The following is a 22,299-nucleotide window of genomic DNA, read 5'->3' on the forward strand; positions in this document are numbered from 1 at the left end:
TGTAAGCCTTTGACTTCATAAGTCATTGAACCTTTCAAATTCCACTAATTAGGAGTTCACTTGTCAGATAACAATAAGTTTTCCTGACTTACAGTAAGGATTTAAATGCACATTTCCTCAAAATGACGAGTCAAAAGATTTTTAATTAAGCAGTTTAATTTATAAAAGTATTACTTTCATATTTTAAAAAAGTGTGAATCAGCCTTTTTTATTGGGCAATAATCATGGTAATCAATCCAGTTCTTGCTATAAGTTCAGTGATTGCATCACTGCCCAGTTGCTTTGTCTCTCTCTCCCAGACTAAATCCTCTTTACTACAGTCACGTTTCAGGACTCGGTCCCTCAGCTGTGTCTTGCTGTGTCCATTCTGTTCTGTTTTCTTTGTGTTCAGCCATTCCTTCACTCCACCCTCCATCAGGCCCCCTGCCCCTCTGCTTCTTCCTGTGTCACATAGCCTGCTTTGTAAGGCACCCTCGCTCCCAAGGGTCTCCTAGCTCTCCATCTCTGTGCTTCTGTACAACCCTGTTGATTTATGAAAGCATTACATGTTTGGACACACACAAAGTGTTTGATGGCCAGTTTGCTGCTGTCTGATTCCCCAACTTGCGCTCACACCTTAATTTATACCAACTTGTTTGTTTGTGGCTCATTTTGTAGCACACCTAATTCTAATAGAAATAAAAAAATTAAGCCTGAGCGGGAGAAATGAGGCGTGTATTATGCTTTTGTGTTTAAAAAAGTCATTTAGATAGAGAAAAAGACATAAAGACTGAAACTCAAAATGTATTATTTTTAAACTCCCGTTATTTGAATTAAAGTGGAACAGTTTAATGATAACAGCCACAGAGCTTCTTATGTTCACTTTCTTTCTGATTAGTGGCGGTTTTATCTGACAGTATTTGCATCTGTCTGTAAAGTGTGTCAACAAAGCTGGGCCTGTATCAGATTATTTTGAGATTATTTGGTTATTGATTTGGTTACAGGCATGCGAAACATTCAAATGCTTTGACTAAGATAGGCATAATTAGAAATGGTGTGCGATTAGGAAGCATTTATTTATATTCTTAGTCTACAAAAATGAAAAAAAAGCCTTTTTGAATTAGTACAATGAACTTAAAATTAAATCCATGGATTAAAAAATGAATAGCAAAAGGATGGGTGAGTAGAAAGATTAATTAAGAAAAAGGATAGATAGTTTATTTGAATATGAAGATAAAGTCTGACTTTAAAGGTTAAAATTGATCTCTGACGCTTTGAGTTAAACTTTTCAGGATATTGATATTTTAAATCCTCAGTCTTATTTAATATACATTTTATAAAAATGAAGGGATTTTTTAAATCGTCCAGTTTTTTCATCAGGCTTTCATTCTTTTAGAGTTGGATCTGGAATTGAACATCATTATAAAATACAATTTGCAACAATTTACCTTTTGGTTTCTGAAAGCTGCTGCTAAAAGTATTGAATAAGTAAATGCTGTCATCAAATTCTGAGTTTACTTGGATGTATTTTTGGATGTAAGAAAGAAGAATATTTTTCTTATCCTTAACTAATCCATCTGCTTTGTAGCCTCAGAACAGTGTTTCTTTTATTTCCAGCTCTGAAAAAGATGCAGGGAGGCAGAGGTATTTTACTGTGACTTTGTATTTGGTTTATGGGTCATCATTATGCAAACTACCTTTCCAAATTCTGAAAGATTTCTAAGAGTTAAGGAACCAAATTAGTGTGCTTAACTTAACAGTTTCGATTCAGATTGCACTAACTTGTATATGCAGGGGAGTTTTGCTTATATGAGATGTAATATAAGACAAGCTGCTTTACATGTCCACTTAGTGCCACACTGTCTGGACAGTTGGGTTACAGACTCTGTCACTGAAGGAATACATTTGAGCTATTTCTCTTTAACTGTTGTCTTATTCTACTGTCTGCTGTTGACATGATCTTTATAATTTGGGTCAGTGAGGCTAGAAGTAATTGCCTCCAGTGTGTGGTTCAGTTTAAAAGGCTTTCAAAACCCTGACAGACTCTGATGAGCATATCTGACAGCAGGGAACAGTTGAAAGCCTCTGCACAAACTTTAACTGGAGATTTGTTTAGAGTTTGCATGTTTTTTTGCACAGAGGAGTTTGGAACAGATCACTGACATGGAAAACAGATATAGGAACAAATGTTTGCATGTAATAAAGCCCAGTGTAACTATAGATAGCGGTAGGTTAGTTCAGTTCTAAGAATATGCGCTGCCTAGTGGATAGTTTGCCTTGCTTTTTTGCATGAGTTTCTGCTGAAGGTGTGGGATGCGCTTATCAGGTCTACACAAAGACACACTCACATATAGCAGTCCCAAAAAGTCTATGTAACCCTGTATGGTATTATAAAACCTTTCCGCACTGTGGATATATGTGGGCAAAACCCTTTACCTAATAATTTGATTATTATTTTAGGAAACATGAATAACTGCAAATAAAGTTCAGCTATTCAGGTTATTACCTAAAGTAATAACCTGCAGGAACGACTAAATAATCAGCAGGATTTCATTGTATGGAGAATCAGTCAGGAGAAAGGCCTAGACATTTCCAGAGCATCATTTATATGCTATCCCACAACGAAGATATGTAGTAACAGGAACATTACACATTTTTTCACATTTTTTTTTCTTTCCATTTCTTAAGGACAGGACAGAAATTAGAGAAAGAGACTGCCAAGGATAAAACAGCATCACCAAAACAGCTTGAGCAGTTTCCACTAGAGGCTGGGTGTGTTCTACATGTGACAGCAATCCTCTGAGTTGTAAATAAGTCTGGGATAAGAAATAATTTTTTGAGACCGTAGGATTTTATTCTACAGAACACACCCAGTCCTCACCCTATGGGAGAAAGAGTTATGATCAGTTGAAACCAAACTAAAATCTTGGGGTAGAAATTCCATAATAAAGAATTGCTCACCTTCAAAACACAGTGGTGACATCGTCATGATCTGGTGTTACTCCTACAACGAAACAGGTTTGTTTTTATCAGGGTGGATGCAATTAGAAAGTGACCGTTTCAAATCCCAGGCAGTTCTGCTCCAAAACATTTTAATGTCTGTTAGAAAGGTGATGAAGAGCAATTTCATTTTTTAGCTACACAGCAGGGCCAACCATGTATCTATACTGAGAAATCATGGACTTCATGAGAGGAAGACAGCATTATTTACCATTAAATGGTAGTTGCAGACTATAATCGACAATAACTCAGTGGGCCCTTCAGAAGGGAACGTGTAACCATTATGAGATTCTAAGAGAATTCTACCAAAGAAGAAGGAATGCTTAGATTGCTGTAAAATGTATTAGTTTAAGGGTGTGCAAACATATGCAACCAGCTTGTGCACCACTTTTTCCTTCAAACATTTTTTTTTGCAGTTGCGTTACACATTGAATTGATCAATTTCTGGATGATTTTCTGCTCCTTTCAGATTTGTCAATCTGCTGCAGCTTACAGGGCACCGAGCAAACCAGAACTGTCTAGAGGCCTTTGCTTCCTGCATTAATAATTCACATGCAGCTGAATATAGTGCATGTGGTTAGGTTGTGTTTTGGATCAATGTAATAAGATTTCAGTGAGGACAGTTTTTGGGGGCTTTGATCTTGGTCAATAACCTTAACAGCGATTAAAGGCAGAGTCTCATAGAAGTGTACATGTAATGAGGTGAAATAAAACTCTGAAGCATTTAGGAAATCACAGTAGCTCAAATATCATGTTGCCTGATAAAGAGAAGTGTGCCCTGAAGCTTTTGTTTCCTTGCTGCCCCTCGTATAATCTAGGCCCTCTATTCAGGAAAGGGATTTTCTCTTAAGCTGTCACCTAGCACCAAGGCACTGAGATCCATTCGAGCTTTGCACGGAGTCCTGGCATGCAGCTACGGGGCTCAACAGGGGCCTCTTTAAGTGCTGCTGAAATATGGCAGGACTGAGAGAAACTCTGAAAGCTCCGTTCTTTGGGACAGAGAGTTCCAGTTGAGGCTATATTTTGTATCTGCTGTTCTTGCTTCTGTTCTGTGTTGTTTTCCTCCTCTGTCTGTTTATGCTTACAGACTCTCTTTATTCTACATATGAAGAGTTTAACTTGGGTGCTGTCAATCCCACACATATCAGTAGTTCGTAGCAGATCTGTTATAGAGGTAAACCCATTAAAATAACTTGGATATTATAAAAATATATTCTTAAAAATAAACAAGGACCGCAGAAGTGTTCTTTATTAATGTGAACACCAGCTCCCTTCTTAGTTTAGGAGCCTGGCATTAATTATAATCCACAGGGAGTTTAGCAGGGATTTAATTGTAATCTTTAGATTAGGAAGGAGTTCTAAAGACAAATATCTTTATCACAAACACACGTGAATCTCTGTTACACCCCAACCAAATTATAAATACAGCATTATGATTGTTTGTTTTGTTGTATAATTGTTTTATTTTGTAATTGCTATAAAAGGTATTATAAATCTTTCATGTTGTTACAGCCACAGAGTAGTGGATAATTCTATTTCAAGTTTGTTCATCACTTTTATCCCCACCAACCCCTCCATATAAAAACTAAAAATAAATCTATTGCAGTTGGATTCTCTCAAACTAAAGATAGAATTTGATTACAGCATTATTTTTCAGGAAAACGAATTATTACAGTTTATTGGGTCACAAAATAAAGGTTTCACTATTAGAAATCCTTTTTAGAAATACTCTAATTATTGTAAAATTATTCAATCAAGTTCTGAGTCCAGTTAATCATGTTATTATAACTTGTTTAGTTCTGGGCTGTCGAGAAAAGCATCAAACTGATCCGATTTGGAGTGGGAGTATGCTTATATAAACCTGCATCCAAAGAAATCACTCCCATAGAAATTATCCAGTTTAATTTTGCTCAGTCTTAAGTATTTGGGGTGTTTAACTATAAAGGCTCATATACAGACATATCGTAAATATAGCATCAAAATAATGAAAACTTTGTAACTTGCCCATCATTTCATCATCACTGTATTCCCTGCATGTTCCCAAAATGCTACTGAAAGAAAAGATGTAAAACTGGAGTTACAATAGAAGATTCTCAGTTTCTTATCTCAAAATGATATTCTCAAATCCAGATGAAGTTATGAGGACATGTGATAGAGTAACTGAGCTCAATGGCTAATCTTTATTAATGTCTTGTGTCTTGCTCTCTTTCTGCTAAAGAAACTCAGGTACATCGGTCTCCACTCATTCTTCCCCTTATCATTTTCTTAGTGTAGGATGTGTACCTGCAGAACTTTTTGAATGAGGGGAAGCATTTCAGAGAAATGCTGGTTAAAATCTGGAAAATGATTTCAAAGCCAGATGTGACAGCTGCATTCTTGGAGCACTTAGGATTCAAACTTAATGACAATATTTTTGTCTTTAACATCCTGCAACATTTTTTTATTGTGACAACCCTCCTTCTGGAGGAGCTGCAGAGATCCACTGCTCCAATATGTGTCAACATAGAAACTATTTTAAACCCCATGAATCTGCTCTTCACAACAGATTGTTAGAAGGGAACCCAATGTTTATAAAGCCATTAAAAGAGGAGTTTAAATGTTGCCTCTTGCCACTTATGGGGTGCTCTGATTAAATTAGTTCAAAATAGTTTGCTTTATAACTATGTGGTGGAAAATAATAATGCACATCTCCCTGAACACACTGCAGTCACTCTTAATATTCTGGTGGCAGAACTGTAATGTTGGATTGCTGTCCTTAGGATTGACAGGTTTAGGAGATTAAGAAGTTTTTTATTGTAAACACAGCACATTATGTTCTAAATCTATACCTAGTTGTCTGGGGAGCCACCAACAATATAGAAAATACAGAAAAAAATTACAAATATAGTTTCTTTATTGTACCGAGACTAAAAAGTAAAATAAGTGAGAAAATGTCCTATTTGAAGCAAAAACATTCTAAAGGAAATTGGAGGGAAGGAATTGATTTAGATTTTTTTTTCTGCTTTCTTTTCCTCTTAGTCCTCTCAGTGCATGTTTCTGAAGCTGCTGCTGTGCACCTGTGATAGATTATTCATGGGTATTGATACAGCTGAGCTTAGTGGCTTGATGTCATATTTAAAAGTACCGAAATGCACCTGGCTTATGAAATAAAGAAATACTGTAAGACGATTAATTGGGAGTCTTTGCAGGCAAAGTAAGTAAAATCCGTTAGCATCTGTCTTATTGTAGACTTACTTGTGATACTTTAAAGAAAGCGTTGCCCTCCCTTTAAGACAGGTTCAGTTCTAAAAGCTCTAGCCCCCATTCCTTAGACCCATGTGTGCTGATGCAGCACGCAGACTCAATAAACTCTGTAGTTCAAAGGCTTGTTACAGCTGAGGAAATGCTTGCTTGCCAAGCACCTCAGGCCTATGAACTGAACATAAAATCACGTGTACATAACAGGGTCATCTATAACGCTGCACTTGGTGGGGGATGGCTGCAGAGTCTTGACAGCGATGTTAAATCTGATCTGGTGCGTCTCAGTATCCAAGCCTAAAATACAACCAACCAGGGAAGTCTTTGCTTTAAGTTATTTACCAGTTTTAATCTTACAAAAGATTTAATTCATAACCCTCTATTGCATCATTTACCTTTAAAACTGTTTTAGAAATTTAAATCAAACTGTAGATGTAAGCAGGTCTAGGAGATTCTGTAGCCATTCTATGGCTTATGAAACTTCATAGCCATGTTTTCTTTTCTTTACTATTTAAGATGATCAGATAATTGGAAGAAAAATAAGTCTGTTATAATGCCACACATTACTAAATAAAAACGCTTAAACAGTGTGATAATTGCACTTGATAATTACAGCATCTGATTAATAAAAGTTTCTTTTTTCTAAGCTTTTCAGTGTGAGAAAATATTGTAATGCTGACATTCAAGTGTCTATCGTTCACCTTTGTTCTCAGATAGAAATATTCAATTTCAAACAGAATTTCTTACCCCAAGTCAAATTATGTTGATTTTAATGCCTGGACACTTCAAACCCTAAAAGAAATTGTTATATTTAAGTGTATTTCATGTTTTTTGTTTATTGAAAGATGGGTTGATTGTGCAAGAATTAATTTTTCTGCTTTTATTTAAGCTTAGATAAATTGCCATATTTCTAAGGATTACAACACATACAGTAAATGATAGCCAGTAACATAGTATTGTTAAACATCTATAAAGATCTTTAATTAGGATTTCTAATCGGTGCTTCTAAATATTGTGATAGTGCTTGAACTCGACAAAGTAGTACTCTTTGATAAAAGGTCTAACGAAAAAAGCTCTTATTCACGTCTTCAGATGCGTGACTGTTTGTTCTGTAAGCCCTGTATGAAATCGTCTCATCCCTGGATGTGACCCTTAGGGACTTTCCTTTGGTTGTGCATGGTTTAATACATGAAGAAGCAGGTGTATGTACTCAGAGTCATAGAAAGTTATTTGTCGTTGAGGTGATGTCTTTTGGCTGCATTGTGTGTCACATAGCTTCACTGTACACACCCTGACCTGAGAGGATTTGTGCCAGCAGCAAACATCCTTTTATCTTCCTTTGTATTCTAATAGAACATCTCCCCCAGTACGAGCTCCACCCAGATGTGGCTCAGGCTTGCAGCTTGTTTTCCATGCACCATTTCTAATCACAGAAAACAGAAGATGGTAGGGATTTATGGACACCCAGTTGGCTCTTCTCAGTGAAGTATTTTGCTGTTCTTTGCGGTACGATTAAACACCCTTTTATGTTAAGTCAGCCAGGAACCAAAAGCTATTATGCCTGTTCTGTAACATGGGTGGGGATGAGCTGAACCAGTGCAAGTATCACAGCTAAATATTATAGTGACAAGATGCTTTGAGATGGGAGAAAAATGTTGTTTCACCCACAATTATGCCTTTTGCACAAAAGCGAAACACAATCCGACTGGTTCTCATTTTAGATTTTTTTTCTTATTATTATTGGAGGAAAACAACATAAAACAGAAGTCACATTAAAACAAAAGTCCATATCAAGTCTTACTTTCTCTTTTCAAAGTGAAACTCAGGTTCATGGAGACTCATTCAGGTATTCCCACAAAACATGTTACTGCAAGCTATCATAATAATAAAAACAATTATCTTTGGGTGCACCATGGCATGTCTCTACAGTTTAGAGAATAACCGCCATTACGTAGAATCAAAAGTAATTATTTCATTTTCTGAAAGTGCTCCCAGGTTAAACACGTTAGTTTTAATATCCTTGTAATTATGTGGGATTATCTAAGTATTTGTCGCTACCTTAAAAGAGTTTCTAACTAATCAACCCTCAGGGCAGAGAAAAAAAAAATAAAGGTGGCTCTGTCTGACTGTGTGAGCTGAGCAATTATTAATCTTTGCAATGAAAACAAAAACAGTTCACACACACACACCTTTGTTTTTAGGAAAGAAAACATTTTGGTATTGCATTGGGGCAAGGGCAAGATAGGGGTAAGACATGTTGCAACACCGTCAGGCCATTCGTGCAAAGCAAGGATTTCCTGGTCTTCAACCAAATCATCATTAGATGCTCCTTCATGGTTTTGCCTTTTTCCAAAGAACATCAGAACCATGATTTGCATCCAAATCAAACAAACTGTGGCTCTTTGTGTATCAGTTTGTACAGTCTAGATCTTCTTATTTGGAAATATATAAAAAGTATTTCCATGGAGGCAAAATTTAAAGCTACAGTGTGTAATTTTCAGCGACATCTAGCGGTCAGACTGCAGACCGCAGCAACATGAACATCTCCCCCCCACCGCTTCTCCCCCCCAACAGTACGGCGAGCGTTACGGGACAAAATTTCTTCCACGACGTCCACATCACCTACCTTCTCAAGTGATGAGGTTTGTTTACATAGATAATTTTACAGATAGTATTTCATTAGTCTGAGTAGGGTATAGATTTCATGTAGACTTAAGATAATAAATATACCCGTTATTTTTTCTACATCGTTGTGACGTTTTGGTGAGCTGCTTTGCATGGTGATATAAACAGACGAAGTAATTGTAGTCATTAGTTTAACAGCGAGATTGTGTTCGCTGGAAGAATATATATTCCCCGTTTACAGAGTCTAAGTCATTTTGGTGGCACGGGGGTTACAACGCGAGGGAGAGGGAGAGGACGAGGGCGAGGGCAGGGAGGCCGTGCAGCTAGGGCCAGGCGAGAGAGGGGAGCCAGCGGGGTGAGAGCAGAGGAGGAAAGGCTTGAAGATCTCCAAAGGAGCCGGAGAGAAGTAACCGAGGTATATATCCAGAAAATTATTTTACAGAAAATTACTGAATCATTACCTATGAAACGTCAGGGACGTTGCTGAATAAGTATACTGGAGAGGAACAGCATCATCACGCCGCAGCATGTTATTGTTTTAGACAGGTCTGAGCATCCTGTACTCCAAAAACTGCAGTGATATTAGACAATTGTGTGTGTAGGATTAATTACCTGTCCAAGAGAAAACTGGCAACTTGAGCGTCACTTTGAAAACCTTTTTCCTCCATCAGTGACTTCCATCGTGTAAATGCCGTGCCAATGTTGATCCGTGTTTTTTGCCGTTTCTTGTCACGCTTGCGTTTATTCTCGTCGTGTTTCCGCTTCTTAGATGACGGGGGTTCGGTGTCCGCCGCTTTTCGTTGTGATACAGAGTAGGCATGATCCTCCATTCGTCTGATGTTTGGCCACACAGTGCCAAACAGTTTGCAAAGTCACTCACGCCTGCCGCCTTGTTCACCTTTCTTGTTACTGAGGCGCAGTATACCTGCTTCTTCTACTTCTTCTTTGGTTTCAGGCAGACTAAACGCTTCTCAGGCATAATACTGCCATCTACTGTTCAGTACCGTCTCAGTTCATCTCTCTCAACTTGCCGTAGTTATTTTTGAGCGTCATGGGAGATCTCGCAATCGCTAGTTTGTTGCCTCAGCGCTTGCCGTAGCGCAAAGATGTCAGCCTCCATGGCTGCGAGACCCGCTCCTATGTAATTATAAATAACGAATTCTAAGGCAACGCAAATATTATGGTTAAAAGGCTGAGCTCATAGGTGATGATAAATAACATAGTTATGTATAATATATTAAATTTCTGACTTTATATCCCTGTAATTATTACACACTGTAGCTTTAAAGCAGCTTTCGGTATTTGACATTTTAATGGCTCCTATGACAAAACGCTTTCAGAAGCTCTGTATGTTAAACCATACTGCTGCTAAAACAACTTTAATTATATTTTAGTTATACAACATCAGGTTTACATTTCAGGCATGCATCTGGATAAATGTTAAGAGCACCTGTGTTTTTCCAAACAGTATTTTAACATTTGCATATTATTACATCGTTGCAATCTAAATCGCACTTCTTGTGCTATAAAAAATCCTGCGGCACCAAATGACTTGCCACAAAAAAAACAGAAAATGCTCTCCATAGTAAAAATTTAATCGTTTATAATATTATTCCCTTAACAGAAATAGTAATTGCTTGTAGGATATGTGTAACATAAAGGCAATTAAGTAAATGAAGCTATATTCCAAGTCAGGTTTGCATTGTGTAATTTGTTTGTATTCGCTATAGCAAACTATGTGGTCTATACCTGTTTATCCATTTACATTTGCACAATACTTAAATAAAAAAGACAGAGAATAAAGAGTATTAAAGTGACACATTTTAAGATGTTAAAGGGAAATGTGTTGCATGTTAATTATGTCTGTGCATTCCTGCAAACAGCAGTGGTGTGATGCTCAACTTCTTTCAGTGGAAGTAAAGGAATACAATTTGAGCAGATTTTAAGATTTTAGTTACATTTCAAACTTGTATGTCTTTTACTGGAATTTGGAGAGTATGTATGTAACCTTTATTTATCCAGGTAGAACTTGTTGGGTTAGATGCTGTTAAATCCCAATGAATCCAGAAGATAAACACGGAAAATTCCTGTCTTGCAGAGCAGGGATCAGAATTTTCCTTTGGAGGCAACAAAGGCTCCTATAAGAAGGATTTCATTGTGAATTTAAATGCAGCACGCTTGTTTTTCAGTAGCCATACCAAAATATAGATGATGATCATTGATGAAGGGAAGTCAGGCTGTTTTTCTAAATCTGTATCTCACAGCTGAACAGTGACAGATGCCAGATATCTTTCAGGCAACTTGTGAGGGCTTACGTCACATAGCAACACAAAAACTCCCGCTGTTATTGTCTGCGTCAGGTCTGCTATCCTGGGGTTATATTTAAGACTGTCTGTCCTGAAAGGGCATAAAACAAATGTCTGTCAGTGATTTTATGTGATCTGTGCACAGTTTAGTGAGTAAACCAGGAAGTGATCTGCTTTAATATCAGATACTAACTTCTGTTTGAGAAAGATGTTGTGATTTATGGTGTGTGTCTGAATTAGGGTTAAAACTGGGTCATTCAGGGACGCAGAGCAGAGAAATGAGCTTTGACCTTGAAATGCAGACCCTTTGGCGGAGACCACTTTACAGTCAGACGGTGGGCTCCTAAGCTGCTTCCAGTAGTGGTCTGATCCATTTCACATGACTGCTTCATTAACGTGCTACACATGTGTCTCTGTGGAGTCGGGAGGAGGCTATAGATTACAGGATCCTGACAGTTAATCGATGACCTACTATGGTTCCACTCAAGGGATGAAAAAATTGCTCAATATTTTACATCTCTGTGCAGCAGATGCATGTTTCCTGAAATCTTCATTTTGAAAACGAAAGTTAGTGGAGAAGGGAGCGATTGTGATCAGTGTATGGACACCAACAATGGCTGAAGTCATCGGGAAAACATTTCACTCATCATCTCTGAGAGAAATCTTACGTTTTGTATTTTAATTCATAAAGATATTGCATTGTTTTATACAGGAAGCCTTAACTTTACCAAGTATTTGTCCTCCATGCTGCCAGATACTTTTTTTTTTACTTCCTGTTTCATTAATGCTGGCTATCACTAAGAGAAATTTCCATGGCACTAATAAAATCTTATGAGAGAAAAAGGGACATAAAATTATTTCTTTCTGCTTTTGCAATAATTTTAGATCAATTTATAACATAAGCATTGAACAATTGTAGGATTTGATGTTATCTTATGGGAGAATCTTCTGTGCCTTGCAAAAATAGAATCCCTGGAGATTTTTAAGATATTTCTTGTTTGTATTTTAGATTTTATTTGAAAAAGAAGGAAAAAGGATACATTGGTGTGACAGATCTCTTAGCTCCAGCGGTATACATCTCAGGAGAAGACATTTGTTCACTATTTGTCAGGCATTTCAAAATATGGTCAAGTTATCTTGTACTTACACCGACAAACACACAAAAACATAACCCATAAAACATAACTTCCTTGGCGGACGTAAAATAAAAACTGAGATTTTTTTCATAACGATGACATCACAATCACACGAGCTCCCACCACACGTCTCCTAGAGAGCGAATGTATCATGGGTGAGGAGGAGAAATCATGGGACACTTTGTTCAGCTTCTGTAGTCCAGGGTTAACTTTACATAATAGACATTTAATCTGTAAATTGGTCCCCTAAAAGCTGGAAGGGTGTGGGCAGATTAGTAATTACAGAGAGAAACTGACTCTTTCTAAAGCTTCAGTGTGGGAATTTAAATTGGTGCTCCACAGAATTTAAAGACCTGTTCAGGGTTTCCTTACATGATGAAGTGTATGCTGGAGGTGGAGGCTGTTCTAGCGATGGAATGCATAGATGCTGCACAGGTCACAAAAAAATGCTTATGCCCAAATCGGAGGACAATTTAGTATAATCAGTCAAACGTACATGCATGATGTTCGATCATGGGTTGAATTCTTTGGGAAGAACCTTGGAATACTATCAGTAAATACAGGTGCTGGTCATAAAATTAGAATATCATGAAAAAGTAGATTGATTTCAGTAATTCCATTTAAAAAGTGAAACTTGTATATTATATTCATACATTACATACAAACTCATATATTTCAGATGTTTATTTTGTTTAATTTTGATGATTACAAATGACAACAAATGAAAATCTCAAATTCATCATATCAGAAAATTAGAATATTACTGAAGACCAATAAAAACAAAGGATTTATAGAAATGTTGGCCAACTGAAAAGTATGAACATGAAAAGTATGAGCATGTACAGCACTCAGTATTTAGTTGGGCCTCCTTTGGCCTGTATTACTGCAGCAATGCGGCGTGGCATGGAGTCGATCAGTCTGTGGCACTGCTCAGGTGTTATGATAGCCCAGGTTGCTCTAATAGTGGCTTTTAGCTCTTCTGAATTGTTGGGTCTGGTGTATTGCATCTTCTTCTTCACAATACCCCATAGATTTTCTATGGGGTTAAGGTCAGGAGAGTTTGCTGGCCAATTAAGAACAGGGATACCATGGTCCTTCAACCAGGTACTGGTAGCTTTGGCACTGTGTGCAGGTGCCAAGTCCTGTTGGAAAATGAAATCTGCATCTCCAAAAAGTTGGTCAGCTGCAGGAAGCATGAAGTGCTCTAAAACTTCCTGGTATGTGGCTGCGTTGACCCTGGACCTCAGAAAACACAATGGACCAACACCAGCAGATGACATGGCACCCCAAACCATCACTGACTGTGGAAACTTTACACTGGACTTCAAGCAACGTGGATGAAGTGCCTCTCTTCTTTTCCTCCAGACTCTGGGACCTTGATTTCCAAAGGAAATGCAAAATTTACTTTCATCAGAGAACATGACTTTGGACCACCCACCAGCAGTCCAGTCCTGTTTCTCTTTAGCCCAGGCAAGACGCTTCTGACGCTGTCTGTGGTTCAAGAGTGGCTTGACACAAGGAATGCGACAGCAGAAACCCATGTCTTTCATACGTCTGTGTGTGGTGGTTCTTGAAGCACTCACTCCAGCTGCAGTCCACTCTTTGTGAATCTCCCCCACATTTTTGAAGGGGTTTTGTTTCACAATCCTCTCCAGGGTGCGGTTATCTCTCTTGCATGTACACTTTTTTCGACCACATCTTTTCCTTCCCTTCGCCTCTCTATTAATGTGCTTGGACACTGAGCTCTGTGAACAGCCAGCCTCTTTAGCGATGACCTTTTGTGTCTTGCCCTCCTTGTGCAAGGTGTCGATGGTCGTCTTTTGGACAACTGTCAAGTCAGCAGTCTTCCCCATGATTGTGTAGCCTATAGAACTAGACTGAAAGACCATTTAAAGGCTTTTGCAGGTGGTTTGAGTTAATTAGCTGATTAGAGTGTGGCACCAGGGGCCATCAATTTTGAACCTTTTCACAATATTCTAATTTTCTGATATGATGAATTTGAGATTTTCATTTGTTGTCATTTGTAATCATCAAAATTAAACAAAATAAACATCTGAAATATATGAGTTTGTATGTAATGTATGAATATAATATACAAGTTTCACTTTTTAAATGGAATTACTGAAATCAATCTACTTTTTCATGATATTCTAATTTTATGACCAGCACCTGTAGTTTGAACAGGGTGTAGTCTGGCTGTAGATTTATTTGCAATGAGCTACATAGTCTTTGTTGTAATACATTTGACCACACCTCAAAGTTTTCCTCTGGGGTTTTTTAGGTATTTACTGCATATTGCATAACTATCCACCCTTTGGAAGTTCAACAACTCAATATTATTCCTATTTTGGCCCCAATGTAGAGAGAAAAATGTACACTATTATTTGATAATTGTATGTTCCAAAGAAATGGTGCACTGTTATCAAAGCAAGCTGGAGAAGATTATCATTAGCAGGATGTGTTAAAGCTGATCTGTGTCCCCAGGCGGGGGTGGGGGTTGGCAGTGAGGTAGCTGGTGTGCAAACCTTTCTCCAAAGGGGAGGGAGAGGGAGTAACATTATTGTTAAACTCATTAAAAAAGTTATGAGAAATGGTCTCTTGGTTGTGAGGAACTTCCTCTTGTTGTGTTGCAACTTCCTTGTGATAATAGAAAAGGCCGTTCCAGGTGGAGAGTGGGATCAGACATTTGAAAAATTGTGCAATAAATCCCTAACATTATAATTTTTTGGTGAATAATTTTTTTAGCTGCTAAAAATGGGAACAAAATGACTTTATGTAACTGCAGTTCCAAGTTTGTGGGTAGACCATAGGTATCATGCAAAGGAATTATTTGCCCTCTTGCCGATAACTTGTTTTTGCCTTTTTGATCCGCTTACATTATTTTAGATCATCAACCAAATTTGTATATCAGACAATATTCAGTGCAAATTTTTTGGATGTTTTAGTGGGTGTTTATTGTGCTAACATCTGTCAACCAATCACAAAAAAAGTGTTAATGGTTTTTAGGCTGCAGCTGTTTTGTTGTTTCATGATCTGGAAAAAATCAGCTTAGGAAACACTTATGAAGAGTAAAAAAAAAAAAAAAAAAAAAAAAAGACCTCTACAGGAGGAAGGTTACAGGGCAGCCTAGTTAAAGACAAAATATATTACCTGATAATGTAAAGGATTCATTGTTGCTACCATTGGTGCCAAGTGGTGAAGGGGGCAGTTACTTGTTTCACATCAGGCCATGTCAGTTTAGATTTTCTTTTTAGTTTTTGTTTCCTTAACAATTGAAATCATCTCTTGGAAACTATACTTTGTAATAACTCGGGTTATATTTTCTGAAATTAAGAAGTGGAAGGGAAAACATCAAGCATTAGAAATAGCCAAAACCAGAAAAAAAAAGTACCAGTGGACAGAATGATTTCTCACTGCACTGGCACAATTCTGTAAAATTTAGATTTATTTGAGAGAGATTGCAAAGAGTATGTTTTGCAGTAAACAAAATGTCGTTGATTTCACACAGGCTCCAACCCTCCTGCTGCCTTTGTCCTTGTAAGGAGACTCCCAGTGTTTCCGTTTTGACTTAGTCACGCCAAAGGTACAAGAAGAACAGTCACACAGAGAAAGTGGTTTTGTTCTTATTCTTAAGCATACCTGGTGGTTTTCTTTTAGGCTTTATTGACTCTAACCACTTCAAATAACATGGAAAAAATGCTGCCTTAATAAACAAGCAGACTGTATAACACTTGACTGATGATATAAATAGCTCTGACTTACTTATTGTGGCTAGTTTCCCTCCTGATGGGCATTTAATTGCTTTGTACCATTATCACTTCCAGTTCAGATGATACCTGGAAAGGCCATGGCAAAGGCTCAGGTAGTGACAACGCAAGTGATGAAAATGCTGTGCCAAGCATGCGACTTTGGAGGATCTGGTGCAGTTGTGAACTCCAGTGACCTCAGCCAGAGGTCTGCGGCAGTCTGGCCGAGAGGGGTGCACACCCTGTAACACTGCTGCCAGCTTTTTTTTTAAATAAGGCTTTTAATTTGAGAGCAAGCTGCCGAGCCGTGAGAAGGAGTACTTCTTTCTAATTAGACAGTGAACAGTCAGTGGCTTCTGGATGTAAACAAAGTTGAGTTTCGTTGGGAAAGTGGATTTCTAGAGACACAAGTTTCTCCTCGGTAAAGGCTAAGGGTTAGAAAGGGTCTGCTAATGTTATGTAATCTCTGCCTCATTTGGTAAATATATAGTATATTCTTTGGAATGTCTCTCACCCGGTCTTTTCTAAGTCCCACTCTCAGAAATTCCCTTTAATTTGAATCCTTCTCACAATGGCCTATAACGACTCAACGTCTCAGGGCTGTCTAAAACAGTGCTGTCACTTCACACTATAACTTTCTTTCCTTCATTCTGTAATTCTCATTGTCTTCTAGGAGCCGTTAGACTGAGTATAGTTGTTGTCTCATATCAAAGACAATGTGTAATGGGGCCCTGCCGCCTACATTTAGACAGCTGAGGCCTCTGAGTTTTATTTCCAATACAAACAGCAACATAATGACACTCGCTGCTAATTTTGTCCAAATACAGCATAGTAATATGACAAGAGGGGAAGCAACGGGGGGGAAACCAGAGCAATGTAATTATAGGTTGCAGCAAATCTTTATTAGCATTGGTTGGATGTTTTCTAAACTTGGGAACTGATTGCCAGGAGCCCCAGCAAGACAAATTAATAGCTGGGAAGTATCCTTTGAAAGTATTGGTAACATTTGATAGTCTGATTGGTTTGGTTTAACAACTGGTTGAATTTGTTGATAATTTTTTTTTTTTTACACGTTCACATTAACCTTGAGGGGAAATGCAAAGCTGGTTTGGTAATTATCTGCAGCAGTAGTCAGATTTTAATGCCTGACCAAGGGTCAAAGTACAGGAGTAAACAAAAAAAGTGTAAAATATTCTAATACGGGTAAAATTCAAATTATAAGTCATATAAGTTGCATTTTCATCAGATCCTAAATGATACTTTCACATCTCAGAATCAAATGTTTGAGAAAACCAAACTAAACCTAAAGTCTACACAGTTAAAAATACTGTTTATCAGGATGCTCTGAGATTCATTCCATGTTCCAAAAGATAAATATTTTATTTCTGTTTTATTCTTGAGTTGGAGAGACTGACATGTGTCTCAGACTTGAGCACTGCTGTATTTTAATTAATCTATTTTTGGTTACTGCCTTCATATGTTTAGATCCACATTCATTAAGAAATGTACGTTGTTGCAGTCATCTGTCCCAGGATATTCTATTGTGTAACATTTTTTACATAGCTTGAAAGCAAAAATATATTTTGAAAAACTGCAACTCTGATCTCAAACATTTTAAAGACTTGGTGAGAATCAACATGACTTCTCAATGATAATGAGGCTTTCCCTAATAGTATATCAGTATGTAATAGGGCTGAAACAATTAATCTTGATTAATAAAAAAAAAAATGAATTATTTATTGCATTTAAGATGAACATTTTTCTTCGCCTCAAGTGGAAACATTTTAGTCACCTGGTTTAATCTCGCAAAAAGCCTCTGTATTTGTGACAGTGTAATGAGGAGTGGCAGCCTAGTGGTTTGGGCATAGAGCTTGGAGTCCAGAGGTTCTGAGTTCGAACCCCACTACCATAGACTGCCACTATGGGTCTTTGAGCAAGAGACCCAGAGTGGTGCCCCACAATGCTCCCCAGGTTCAATTTCTCCAATGTGAGATCAATAAAGTTCAAGTATTATTGTTAACGCACCGTTGCATATACCTATGCTCGGGCTTACTAATCAGAGTTGGACAATCAGTCTGTTGGAAATGCAAAACTTCAATGTTTTTCCTCTCTGTAAACATATCTTACTAAGCACTATAGGGATGATGACAACAACACCCTTAGGTTTAGACACTTTTTATGATAAAGACTCAAAATTGCTTATATTTAATGATATTTAGCATTGATGTAAACAGACATTTAAAATGAGGCTAAGTTATACAAAAGATCTGTGGTACATTCGGTTTCTCAGAAAACCACAGAGAGTAAGATTTTAACCAGGTAACAGTTAGACTGAGCAAATTATAGCATATCTGATGTTAATTATTTTAGCTTTCAGGCTCTGTCAGGAAAAATCTTGGATTTGGGAACGTTAACACTCTGTACAATCTGAACGTCAAGGCTGTCTGTCGGTGTGTGTTGGTCTGTTTTTCTATATGTCTGTCTGTCTGTCTAGCTAACCATGCATGTTTGGATTATATAAGAGAGAAATCAAAACAACTCAAACTAATATTTTCGGGCCTTTAAAACCCTTTAAAAAACCTTAAACCAAAAACCTGACCACAGAATTCTCAGCAGTTCATTTCTTGTCTTGGCATGAATTTAACCAAGATGGCAAGAAGGTGTGTCTGCCCAGGCTGAGCAAAACTGTGTGTAATATGAAAGAAAGAGTAGGTATAATTAATTAATACCAGTGAAACCTTTTTTTATAAGCAAATGCAAATTAAACATCCGTTTACAGAACCTATGGATTTAGAGTTTTAACCTCGATTTGAGTATTTTAGTTTCTTCAAAACATTTCATAGTTTTTTTTGTAAGGACAAAAATTGGCTTTCAATATATCACATTTAAAACATATAGCAAAACGTGTTTACTTTCTGACAAAAAGGCCTTTTCTCTGGGCGATTATTTCATATTTCACATCAAACTCCAGATCTACATAACCTGATCAAACTGTAGACTTTACTCTGATTCAGGGTAATAATTGTCTGCTGTTAAGCTAAATCTACATGTATTAAAAAGGTAACTTTTTGTAGAATTTAAAATGAGCAGGGTCATGACAATAGCTAAAGACTACTATATTTTTTAATAATTATAATAATTGAAAAGCAGTTTTTAAAATCAAAATGGTCTCCTTACAGTTAACCGTTAGTCTCATACAGACACTATAATTTTCCTTTTATAAGTGTATTTTTCTCATGATTTTGATGATCCTTTAAAGAAACAATGTGTAACATATAGTTAGGGCCTATAAAGCATCGGACTTCGAGGCCTATAAAGCCTCGTAATCAATGCTATTTCTGACATTTTGAATTGAAAAAGCTTCCTGGATGGGAAGCGAAACATCTTCAACTTGGAAACCAAGTCCAGTGGATTGTTTTTTTTTTTTTTTTTTTTTTTTTTTTTTTAAGGTTTTTTGAAATGACTATGACCTGGATCAATTCAATTCAATTCAGTTTATTTCTATAGCGCCAAATTCACAACACATGTCATCTCAAGGCACTTTACAGTTCAACCAGATCATACAGTCAAATTGATACAAAGTTTTCTATCTAAGGAAAACCAGTTGATTGCATTGACTCATTGACTCAAATACAATCCCCCACACTAAGCATGCTTGTAGCGACAGTGGAGAGGAAAAACTCCCTTTTAACAGGAAGAAACCTCCAGCAGAACCAGGCTCAGTGTGAGCGGCCATCTGCCGAGGCCGACTGGGGTTCAAGGAGACAGAAGCAGAGATACAAAAAGCAGCTGTAAAAGGCGGCCCCGTCCAGGAAACACACAGCCAGGCAGACGAGCTCCAAGGCAGCTCCCATGGCAGAGGACGAAGAGAGCACATCCAGCCAGTCACGGTCAGAGAAACAGGACCACACTGGAAAACAGGCCGATCTCCAGCATCTATAAACAAGGGTGTTGATAGAAGCAGCACAGCTGATGTTTCTTTCCAGGATGACATCACAGCCAAACAGGAACAGACGAGGCAAAGCTACTCTGAGGAAAAGCAGAGAGAGCAGAAGGTTAGAGATTGAACTAACAGATTCTGCAGAATAGGAGAACAGAGAGAGAATGAAGCAGAATGATGAAATGGGGGTCCCTATGTCCTCCAAAAGTCTAAGCCTATAGCAGCATAACTATAGAGATAGCTCAGGATAACCTGAGCCACCCTAACTATAAGCTTTATCAAAAAGGAAAGTTTTAAGCCTAGCCTTAAAAGTAGACAGGGTGTCTGCCTCACGGACTAAAACTGGTAGTTGGTTCCACAGGAGAGGAGCCTGATAACTAAAAGATCTGCCTCCCATTCTACTTTTAGAAATTCTAGGAACCACTAGTAAACCTGCAGATTGAGAGCGAAGTGCTCTGTTAGGAACATAAGGAACAATCAGATCTCTGATATAAGATGGAGCTTGGCCATTTAAGGCTTTATATGTGAGAAGGAGGATTTTAAATTCTATTCTTGATTTAACAGGAAGCCAATGAAGAGAAGCCAGGATAGGCGAGATATGATCTCTCTTTTTAATTTTCATTAGAACTCTGGCTGCAGCATTTTGGATCAGCTGAAGGCTTTTAACTACAGTTTGTGGACTTCCTGATAGTAAAGAATTACAATAGTCCAGCCTTGAAGTAACAAATGCATGGACTAGTTTCTCAGCATCACCCCTGGACAGGATATTTCTAATTTTTGCAATGTTTCTCAGATGAAAGAAGGAAATTCTAGAAACCTCTTTGATATGGGATTTAAATGACAGGTCCTGATCAAAAATAACATCAAGATTTTTTACTTTATTATCTGAAATCAGTTTAATCCCATCCAAATGAAGTGACTGGCTAATCAGTTTCTTTTTCAGAGACTCTGGTCCAAAGACTATAACTTCTGTTTTGTCTGCATTCAGAAGCAGAAAGTTAAGAGTCATCCAGGTTTTTATGTCTTCAAGACATGCCTGTAATCTATGTAATGGGTTAGCTTCATCTGGATTTATAGACAGATATAGCTGGGTATCATCAGCATAACAGTGGAAATTAATCCCATGCTGTCTAATAATTCTACCAATTGGGAGCATGTATAAAGTAAAGAGAATTGGTCCTAGCACTGATCCCTGTGGTACTCCACAGGTAACCTTTGAGCATGTGGAAGATCTATCATTAACATGAACAAACTGAATTCGATCAGATAGATAAGATTTAAACCAGTCTAGTGCTGTTCCTTTCTCAGTCATCCTCTGGATGACTGAGAATCTCCACCAGCAACTCGAGAGAGTCAGATCTGTCGGTCCTGTGACTCATAGTGCCGTTTTACATCACTGAGTTCCTCTTAAACGCCAGAGTTAACTAAGCTGAAAGTTGGGCAACAAAACAAATATGAGACTAACTCCATGACTTCTTAATCTGCTGGTTCAAAGTGGTCTGCTATCAGATTGTAAAACACAGACAACCACTATTAAATGCTGTGCCAGTTCAGAGTTGCTTGTTGCTTTCAGGGTTGCTAAACCTGGATTACCGGTTTAGCTCCCCTAGTGGCTAAAATGTACACAGTATGCTTTAAAGGTACACTATGCAACCGGTGTTGATTTTCCAGCGAGGCTCCCCCCAGAGGGCGAAAGTAAAAGTGCACTGTCGTAAATATGCTCAGCTGTTCTCCTGGTTTCTCCATCAAGCCAGGCGCGGTTGTTTTGAGCTTAGCAGCGAATGACTAATGCTGCGTTCACACTGGACGTAGCTGGCGCGACAGAAGCAGAGAGTTTACATGCAAAGTCAATGGTTGACGCGCGTCAAGGCGCAGCAAAAGGTCCAGCGGCGCGTTTTGAGCACCAGGCGCAGCACGTCTGAACAGCTGAAGCAGCGCATCGGGCGCGTTTAACGCAGGGAGAGAGACACAGCGCTGATGATCACTCCTCTTAAACAGTTTGACGCCTAAATTAACTTAAAATGCAGAAATCTGCCGGCAGAATATGCAGTTTGGATTATTTAGATGAAAAACACCTACCAGCTGCCGCGGTGAACCGCTGCTGATGAAGGGATCCATACTGTCGGCGCATCCCCGGTATGTGGGGGTCTGAGCGGCTCCGACAGAAAAAATATTGAAGGCAGGATAATAATCTGAATGAACTGACTGCACTGATTACGTTTTCAGGTGTATTTTCTCACTTAAAAACATATTAAAACTACTTTATTCCCACTGATCACAGCAAATATAGCTGCAAGGCAGAGAAAGGATAGTGAAGCTCCGCCCAATGC

At 38.1% G+C, this 22,299-nt stretch overlaps 1 protein-coding gene across 2 annotated transcripts in view; it reads left to right on the top strand.

Moving 5' to 3' along the window:
- Window positions 1-22,299, top strand: part of iffo2b (intermediate filament family orphan 2b) — a 38,700-nt gene that overhangs the window by 4,279 nt on the left and 12,122 nt on the right. The gene's annotated exons all lie outside the window — the stretch shown is intronic.

This window comes from Cyprinodon tularosa, unplaced genomic scaffold (genome assembly GCF_016077235.1).
Source record: "Cyprinodon tularosa strain WSP-4 unplaced genomic scaffold, ASM1607723v1 ctg621, whole genome shotgun sequence".
NCBI classification, from domain to species: domain Eukaryota; kingdom Metazoa; phylum Chordata; class Actinopteri; order Cyprinodontiformes; family Cyprinodontidae; genus Cyprinodon; species Cyprinodon tularosa.